Below are 9,579 nucleotides of genomic sequence, written 5' to 3' on the forward strand. Positions count from 1 at the left end.
GGGACAGAACTAGTAAAGCAAGCAAAAGGTACAGAAGAAGAACGTTCTGCTGTTAGAACATTTGTAAAACAATAGTTGATTAATTGTTATTTCTGAAGGGAATTTCTAAGGGGGGGAGGCTTTTTTTTTTTTTGTATTAAATTCTGTTATTTCTCATTGGGAATTGTACTTTTACATAATGCATCTTGGTTCTTATTTTTTCCCCATTCCTAGCCCTCCCTTCACGCCCTCCACCCTTCCCTATTTACAAAGACTTTATTTCCATTTTTTCCATTTCTCATCATTTTTCCTTTCCCTTCTTTCCTTTCCCCTGCCCCTCCCACTACCCCTACCCCTTTGGACCTTTTCTTCCTATTTTATATTATCGATTATTCATTTTAATCATTGGTACATTTTAGGTATACAATATAATGACATTCATCATTGGAAATTTGCACCTTTACATAGTCTCTCTTGGTTCTTATTTTTCACCCTTGCCCAGCCCTCCCTTCAACCCCTCCAGTCCTCCCTATTTACAAAGATTTTGTTCCTAGTTTTCCATTTTCTCATATTAATCCCACTCCCTTCTATCCTTTCCCCTAACCCTCCCACTTCCTTCCCCTTTGCCCCTTTTCTTCCTATTTCACATTACCTATTATACATTTAGTCCTTATTTACACTTTCAGCTTCTCACACCAGAGAAACTATTCGGTATTTACACATCTGTGTCCTATTTATTTCACTTAAGAGTATTGCCTCAATGTGCATCCACTTAGCTATAAATGTCTCTAATTTCTCATTTTTGATGGCTGAGTAGTACTCCATTTTATTAAAAAACCCCACATTTTCTTTATCCAGTCTCCAGTTGATGGGCATTTGGGCTGTTTCCAAGTTTTAGCTATTACAAACTGTACTGCTATGAACATGAGTGCACATATATCACTGTGGTATGATTCTTTTAATTCTTTGGGGAAGATCCCAAGCAGTGGAATAGCGGGGTCAAATGGGACTTCCAGTCCTAGTTCTTTGAGGTATCTCCATACTGATTTCCACAGTGCTTGCACCAGTCTACACTCCCACCAGCAGTGCAACAGGGTTCCTCTTTCCCCACAGCCCCACCAGCATTTGTTATTGGTTGATTTCATGATAGCAGCCATTCTTTCTGGAGTGAAGTGGAATCTCACCTTTGTTTTCATTTGCATCTCTCGAATGACAAGTGATGTTGAACATTTTTTCATGTATTTATTTGCTATTTCTACTTCTTTATCTTAGAAATGTGTGTTCATTTCAGATGCCCATTTTTGGATTTGGTCTTTAAATTTGGGAGGTCTGATCTTTTTAAGTTCTTTTTAGATTTGAGATAGTAGACCTTTGTCTGAGGAAAAGTAGGTGAATATTTTTTCCCACATTGTGGGTTGTCTCTTCACATTGCTGGTGGTTTCTCTTGCTGTGCAGAAGCCTTTTAATAAGAAGAGATCCCACTTGTTGATTGTTTGTGCTAGTTCACGGGCAACTGAGGCTTTGTTCATAAAATCTTTTCCTACACCGATGTCTTCAAGGGTTCTACCTAAGCTCTGTTCCAACTGGTTCAGAGTTTCTATTTTAATATTTAGATCTTTAATCCATTTTGATTTTAGTTTAGTGCATGGTGAGAGATACAGGTCTAGTTTTAATCTTTGGCAAGTTGAAGCCCAATTTTTCCAGCACCATTTGTTAAAGAGGCTGTCTTTCCTCCAGTGAGGGTGTTTGGCTCCTTTGTTGAAGATGAGATGGCTGAGTGTGTCTGGCATTGTTTCTGCTTCTTCTAATCTGTTCCACTGGTCCTCAGGTCTGTTTCTTTGCCAGTACCATGCTGTTTTTATCACAGTAGCTTTGTAGTAGAGTTGCAGGTTGGGGCTTGTGATACCCCCTGCCATGTCTCTGTTACCTAGAATTGCTTTTGCTATTCTGGGTCTCTTCTTGCTCCAAATGAATTTTTGGATTGTTTTCTCGAGGTATGCTGCTGGGATCTCAATTGGAATTGCATTAAATCTATGTAGCAGTTTTGGAAGTATGGCCATTTTCACTATATTAATCCTTCCTACCCAGGAGCAGGGGATGTCTGTCCATTTTCTGATATCATCTTCAATCTCTCTTTTCAGAGTGCCATAGTTTTCAGAGAAGAGGTCTTTGATTTCTTTCATTAGGATGATTCCTAAGTATATCAGTTTTTGGATGCTATTGTGAAAGGAATTATTTGCCCTATTTCTCTCTCAGTGAGTCTGTCATTCGTGTAGAGGGAAGCTATTGATTTTTGTGTGTTGACCTTGTAACCAGCTACTTGACTGAATTTGGTTATTAAGTCTAGAAGACTTTTGGTGGAGTTCTTGGGGTCTTCTATATAGAGTATCTTGTCATCTGCAAATAATGACAATTTGACTTCTTCCTTGCCTGTCTTTATTCCTTTTATTTCTTTCTCTTGTCTAATTGCTGTGGCTAATGTTTCCAGAACTATATTGAACAAGAGTGGTGGTAGTGGACATCCTTGTCTTGTTCCTGATTTTAGTGTGAAGGATTTCAGGTTTTGACCATTTAGTATGATACTGGCTGTTAGTTTTTCATAGATGGCTTCCATCAGTTTGAGGTAGAGACCATCTATTCCAATTTTTTGTAGGGTTTTGATCATAAATGCATGTTGGATTTTGTCAAATGCTTTTTCTGTGTCGATGGAGATAATCTTATGGTTTTTGTCCTTGCCTCTATTGATATAGTGTATTACATTAATTGATTTTTGTATATTGAACCATCCCTGCATCCCTGGGATGAATCCCACTTTATCAGGGTGTATGATCTTCTTGATGATCTTCTGCCTTCTGTTTGCCATTATCTTATTAAGGATTTTTGCATCTATGTTCATTAGTGAGATTGGCCCATAGTTCTCTTTTTCAGTTGGGTCTTTCTCTGCTTTGGGGATCAAGGTGATGCTTGCTTCCAGGAATGAATTTGGGAGTATTGCTTCCCTTTCAATTTCATTGAAGAGTTTAAACAGTAGTGTCAGCAGTTCCTCTCTAAACGTCTTGTAGAATTCAGCAGTGAAGCCATCAGGGCCCGGGCTTTTCTTAGTTGATAAGTTTTTAATTACATTTTCAATTTCATTGGTTGATATTGGGTTGTTCAGAATTTTTAGGTCTTCTTCGTTCAACTTTGGTAATTCATATGTATCTAGGAATCTGTCCATTTCTTCTGTGTTGTCCATCTTATTGGAGTATAGGTTCTGGAAATAGGTATTGATGATTATCTGGATTTCTGCTGGGTCTGTTGTAATTTCACCTTTTTCATTCCTAATTGCATGGATTTGGGCCTTTTCTTTCCTTTTTCTGACAAGGTTGGCTAAAGGTTTGTCAACTTTGTTGATTCTTTCCAAGAACCAACTCTTGGCTTCATTGATTTTTTTGTATTGTTCTCTTAGTCTCCATTGCATTGATTTCTCCTCTGATCTTTATAATTTCCTCTCTTGTGTGAGCTTTGGGGTTGTCCTGCTCTTCTTTTTCTAGAAGTTTGAGGTTCAGCATCAGGTTGTTTAATTGGGCTCGTTCTGTTTTCCTAATATGCATATTCACTGCTATGAATTTCCCTCATAAGACTGCTTTCATTGTGTCCCACAGATTCCGATATGTTGTATTGTCATTGTCATTTAATTGAAGGAACTGTCTGATTTCTTCTTTAGTTTCCTCTGTAACCCATTGGTTATTCAGAAGTGTGTTGTTCAGTTTCCATGTGTTTATGAAATTTTTTGAGTTTCTTTTGCTATGGATCTCCAATTTCATCCCACTATGGTCTGATAATATACAGGGGATAACTTCAATTCCTTTGCACTTACTTAAACATGATCTTTGTGTGAGTATGTGGTCTGTTTTGGAGAATGACCCATGTGCAGCTGAGAAGAATCTGTATTCTGATTTTGTGGGATGGAAGACTCTGTAAACATCTGTTAAGTTCATTTGTTCAAGAGTTCGATTGAGTTCTAGTATTTTATTACTTATTTTTTGTCTAGTTGATCTATCTATTTGTGACAGTGGGGTGTTGAGGTCCCCCACTACAACTGTATTAGTGCATATATGACTTTTCATGTCCATTAGTATTTGTTTTATATAGTTGGGTGCACTAGTGTTTGGTGCATAGATATTTAAGACTGTCATCTCTTCCTCTTGGATTCTTCCCTTTAGAAGGATGTAGTGTCCTTCTTCATCTCTCTTAATCAGTGTTGGTTTGAAATCTACTTGATCTGCCAAGAGGATAGCCACTCCTGCTCTTTTTCGGGTTCCTGTCACATGCAGTATTGTTTTCACCCTTTAACTTTCAGTCTATGAATTTCCTTTTGAATTAAGTGTGTTTCTTGTATGCAGCATATTGTTGGATTTTGCTTCTTGACCCATTCTGTCAGTCTATTTCTTTTGATTGGTGAATTAGAGACCATTAACGTTGATGGTTATAACTGAAACGTATTGACTTGTCATTGCCATGACTTTTTCTTTTTGTTGGGTTCTCCCCCTTTCCATTTAATTTCTTGTCATGCCAGATGGGTTCATTCTGCTTTGCTTCCTGGGGTTGTGATCCTCAATGTCTGTTCCTAGGATATTGTGTAAAATTCTTTGGAGTGCTGATTTGGTATTCATGAAGTTCCTAAGGTGCTCTTTGTCATGAAAGTATCTTATTTCTCCATCCATTTTGAAAGATAGTTTTGCAGGGTACATCAATCTGGGTTGGAGGCTGTTTTCTTTTAGGGCTTGGAATATGTCATTCCAGCTCTTCTTGCCTTGATGGTTTGTGTTGATAAGTCTGCTGTAATTCCCATGGGCTTTCCTTTGTATGTGATTTGTTTCTTTTCTCTGACTGCTTGGAGAACTTTGTTCTTCTGTTGTGTTTCTGGAATCTTAACAATTACATGCCTATGTGTAGATTTTTTTTGATCAAGGCTATTTGGAGTCCTATATGCCTCACTTATCTGTATGTCAAGCTCTTTTCCCCTGCTTGGAAAGTTTTCTGCCATTATTTCTGTGAAGAGATTTTTTATGTCATCTCCACTCTCTCCTGTTTCTTCATTGAGCCCAGTCAGTCTTATGTTATTCTTTTTTGCATTATCTAGCAGCTGCTGGATTGATTTCTCATGTTCCCTTATAATTTTGAAACAATTTTTCTTTTCCTGGTCACTAATTGCAATCTTATCTTCTATATCTGAAATTCTATCCTCACATTGGCTCATTCTGCTGTGTAGACTTTCAGTGGAGTTTTTCATGTCCTGGAAATCTATTTGCATCTGTTTTATGGATTCCATTTGTTTCTTATGTTGGGATTCCATCATGTTCCTCAGCTCCTCTCTAGATTTATTAATCATGTCTTGCACTAGGGGCACAATTTCTCCTGTTATCTGGGAAATTATTTCTGATTTCATTCTTTCCACATCCCCTTTTGTTACCAGTTCAGTGGGTCCAGGTGGTTGAGTATCAGAGTGTTCCATCCCATTTCCCTTTGGGGTTGCTGTAGGTGATCTGGAAGTCTGGTTTTGAGACTTATTTACGTGTTTTCTCATTTCAACTGGTGCGGGGGGCTGTTAGCTCCTGCACGGATTACCTCCTCTGAGCTGGGTGAGGTGGGATAGGGACCGGGAGCAGCGGTAGGGATGGTGACCCAAAAGCCCTTTCCCGTGGGCTGGGAGCAGCCGAAGGGTTGGTGGCTGGGAAACCTCTTCCTCTGGACCAGGAGCAGTGAGATGGTGGCTCAGAAGCCCCTCCCTCTGGGCCAGGAGTGGTGGGAGGGATGGTGGCCCGGAAGCCCCTTCCTCTGGGCCAGAAGCAGCAGGACAGAAGGTGGCCCAAAAGCCCTTTCCTCTGGGCTGGTAGCAGCGGGAGGGATGGTGACCAGGAAGCCCCTTCCTCTGGACCAGGAGCAGTGGGACGATGGCTCAGAAGCCCCTACCTCTGGGCCGGGAACAGTGGGACTCAGTACCTTGGTCTGGTGGTCTGGTGGTCTGGTGTCCTCTGCATCTTTGTAGTGTGGAATCTGGTGGCTGCCTGTCTGCAGTGGGGTGATTCGGTGTCTTTCGCGCGACTGGGGACCTCGGTAGGGTGTGGGCAGACTTGCCTGTCTACAGCCGGGTGATTTGGCGTCTGCAGCGGGGTGATTTGGAGTGTGCAGCGCGGTGATTTGGAGTGTGCAGCGCGGTGATTTGGAGTGTGCAGCGCGGTGATTTGGAGTGTGCAGCGCGGTGATTTGGAGTCTTCCGCGCAACTCAGGACCTCGGTAGGGCGTGCACAGACCTCCCTGTCTACAGCGGGCTGATTCGGCATCTTCCGCCTGGGGGGGGGGGAGGTTTTTAAGCTTCCTCCTTCTGAGTTCATCTAAAGGGCAGGCAGGTGGGTCAAACAGCAATATGGAGTCTGTCTTGCTAACTAGGATCCTTCAAATATTATAAAACAATCCAGTAAATTATGTGTCCTGCATTAAATCTATTCCCTTGTAAACCCTGACTACAACATGCAAGTAGCTCATATTCCACCTTCTCTCCAGTGGATGGAATTCTGTATCACAGCATCAGTTTTGCACATAGCTGGCTCCAGCTTAGAGCCAACCAAGGAGATCAGGGTTTTGTCACACTTGGAGTCTCTTCTTCTGTCATATCTCACTGCCTTCTTCTTCTGCCTTACACATGTGGTTAGATTGGAACCACCCATAAAGTCCAGAGAAATCTCTCTATCTTACAGCCAACTGATTAGTAACCTTTCCTTCAAGTCTAGGAATTGCTGGGCAAGTACAGCATTCTAATGAATGCTATGCAAAGAGTAAACACAGCACAAGGCAGTACTCAGAAGTCACTCTAATAGGAGCAGGGGCAGCTTCCTGAAGAAGTATTTAAGTTGATCTAAGAATGATGAAAAGAATTAGGGAGAAGAATGGGCCATAAACAGGAAGAAGACCATGTGCAGCTGCCATGCAGTGTGATTCAGCACTATTGGCTGGTGGAATTCACTGTGGAGAGCCAGACAGGGGCACTGGAAGACAGCTTGGGGAGCCATCAGAGGTTCTCAACAAGGGTGTGATGAGGTCAGATTTCATCTGGAAAGCTCATGTCTCACCTGTGCCTAGAGAGGAATCTGGCACATTATTTAAAGGCTATCCTAGTGTTCCAAGCAAGATGATGGTGGCTTGAAAAGCAGAAATAGCAGTGGGACAGAGAATGAGAGGGATTCATTTTGGGATTGACAAAGTGAGAGAACAATAAGTTGCCAGCAGCTCCTAGGTTTCTGGCTTGGATGACTGAGCTCAAAGTTGTTCCATTCACAGAGACTAGAGGAGAAGCCGAGCAATGAACAAGTTCAGATTTAGATATTATCTTGATCTGTTTTCCATTGCTACAGCAAAACACCAGAAAGCAGATAATTTATAAAGCAGAGAGGTTTGTCTCATGGTTCTGGAGGCTGAAAGTCAAAGAGGCTGGTGCCAGCACTTGCTCAGCATCAGATGAGGGCTGTCTTACTGTGTCACGGCATGGCAAGGGCATCACTTGGTGAAACACAGTAAGTGTGCTAGATCAGGGCTTTCTTATAAAACTACTGATATCATCATGGGCACCACCCTCATGCCATCATCCAGTCCTAATTGCCTCCCCAAAGCCCCACCTTCAAGATACTACTGACATTTGAATTTGAGAATTATGTTTTCTACACGTGAACTTCTGGGAGGCACATTCAGGTAATGGTGGATGTGCTGAATAAGTTTGGAGTGGTTGTGGAACACCAAGTGATGTGGAGGTGGATCCAGGATGCTAGAAGATGCTCAAGGGCCATCAGAGAGTGACTGAGATCACCTTCCAGAGCTTACAGTGTGAGAAAACCAGAGGCTCTCTTCTTCTGAGAGGGAAGAAAAGGAGATGCTCATGGGGGAAAAACTACCAAGGTGGAAGAAAGAAATCCAGATCAGAGAGGTGGTTCAGAAGCCAAAAGAAAAGAGTGTTTTAAGAAAGAAGGTAAGACAAGATCCTTTTGAGGTAAGAGGAGAGCCAAAAATATCCATTGGATTTGCAACAGTGAGGTGACCATGTGGAGAGTAATTCCTGGGGACATGGATAGGAGTCAGGTGGCAACCAATGAGAGAAGGATGTATGAGGTAAGGGCAGGGGCTTGCAGAACCTGAGGTCGAATAGTTGGGGAGAAGGTTTTATTCTGAATGAAGAGTGCTACTGGGAAGAAGCAGTGGAAAAGTGAATCAAAAGGCAGGATAATTGCTGGAAGCAGGAGGAAGTTGTCTGGAACATGGGAAGAAGAGAATAGGATCAAAATTGTAGGAAGGAGAAATGAGTGAGTGAAGCTTCAGGTGAACACAAAGGCCTGGAGTCTAGAATCTGGAGTGTGTCTGTAGTCTCCATCCAGAAGGAGGCAAGGTCACCTGGAAGAGATGAGTTGAAGTGGGTTGAAGTAGCCTTTGTGGGTACTGGGGTGTACAGTGGTTAGGGACATGGAGAACTGCCAGGAAGCACTTTAGGTTCTTGTTCTTCCCCTTCTCTGCTTGGGTCTAACAAGGTGGCCTGGAAATTGATGAAGCACATTTTCTTTGATGTAACAGAAATAGACTTTCAAGGAACTTTCAGTGTAATCCAAAGAAGCAGTATATTTCCTCCTTGATGTACCATTACAATTAGAGCAAAGACTGGGGCAAGAAATGGATAATTCCTTCTTCCCTCAACCTAGCAGATGGAGTGAAAATAGCACTCACTTCATCTGATCCCAGAAGTGGTCTTAGAATATTATTCAGTGGTTTATTTGGCAGCCATTGCCAGCCAGTAAGAATTGAAATATGACATTAAATCAAAATTATTATCCTTAGGATACTACATATCCAGAGATCATTTATTTATTAATCAATCATTTCCTGAATCTAGATAATTTTAAGCAGTAACACATATAATATGGGCATTATTTGGATTTTGGAGAGGTATAACATTCATTTTATGCAGACATGCATTCATAAAGATTTTTTGAGTGGCTTCTATGCAACCGCCATGTTAGATTCAGAATTAAATAATGAGTTAGGCAAAGGGAATAAGGCCAAAGGGCACACAACCACAGAGGGAGCTCAAGTGGCCGTAAAGCCATGCATTCTGCCTCTGCCTGGGATGGATCACAGAGACACAGACATATATGAAGACTACAAGTCCCCATTTGATGTCAATCCAGGAGTGAACAAAAACTGCCTCTACCTGTCCCCTAGTGGGAATTCATTTCCACCCGGATTACCTACTAAGAAACTTGGTTTGCTGAGGACAAACCAGTACCTGAGGAAGGAGAAGATGCTACAGCCATGCTAAGCACCAAGACACACTTGGAAGAGGAGCAAGATGAGCTGAGAAGAGAGCTGGCAAAGGTAGAGGAGGAAATCCAAACTCTGTCTCAAGTGTTAGCAGCAAAAGAGAAGCATCTAGCAGACAGATCAAGCAGAAACTTGGGGTTGGTTCACTACAGGAGCTAAAGCAGAACATTGCCAGAGGGTGACAGTATGTGACAGCCATGTCTGAACACAGGACGACCTCTGAAACCTTATCTCAGGCTGGACAGAAGGCTTCAGTGG

The 9,579-nt window shown here is 41.9% G+C and overlaps 1 protein-coding gene and 1 pseudogene across 4 annotated transcripts in view; both read left to right on the forward strand.

Moving 5' to 3' along the window:
* The window catches only part of Arhgef4 (Rho guanine nucleotide exchange factor 4), a 224,251-nt gene that overhangs the window by 60,724 nt on the left and 153,948 nt on the right, over positions 1-9,579 (forward strand). The gene's annotated exons all lie outside the window — the stretch shown is intronic.
* LOC101714668 (tumor protein D52-like) overlaps positions 3,082-9,579 on the forward strand; it is a 33,021-nt pseudogene continuing 26,523 nt past the window's right edge.

This window comes from Heterocephalus glaber, unplaced genomic scaffold (assembly GCF_053883595.1).
Source record: "Heterocephalus glaber isolate CG9 unplaced genomic scaffold, H.glaber_assembly_v1.0 deba00000347, whole genome shotgun sequence".
Classification (NCBI taxonomy): domain Eukaryota; kingdom Metazoa; phylum Chordata; class Mammalia; order Rodentia; family Bathyergidae; genus Heterocephalus; species Heterocephalus glaber.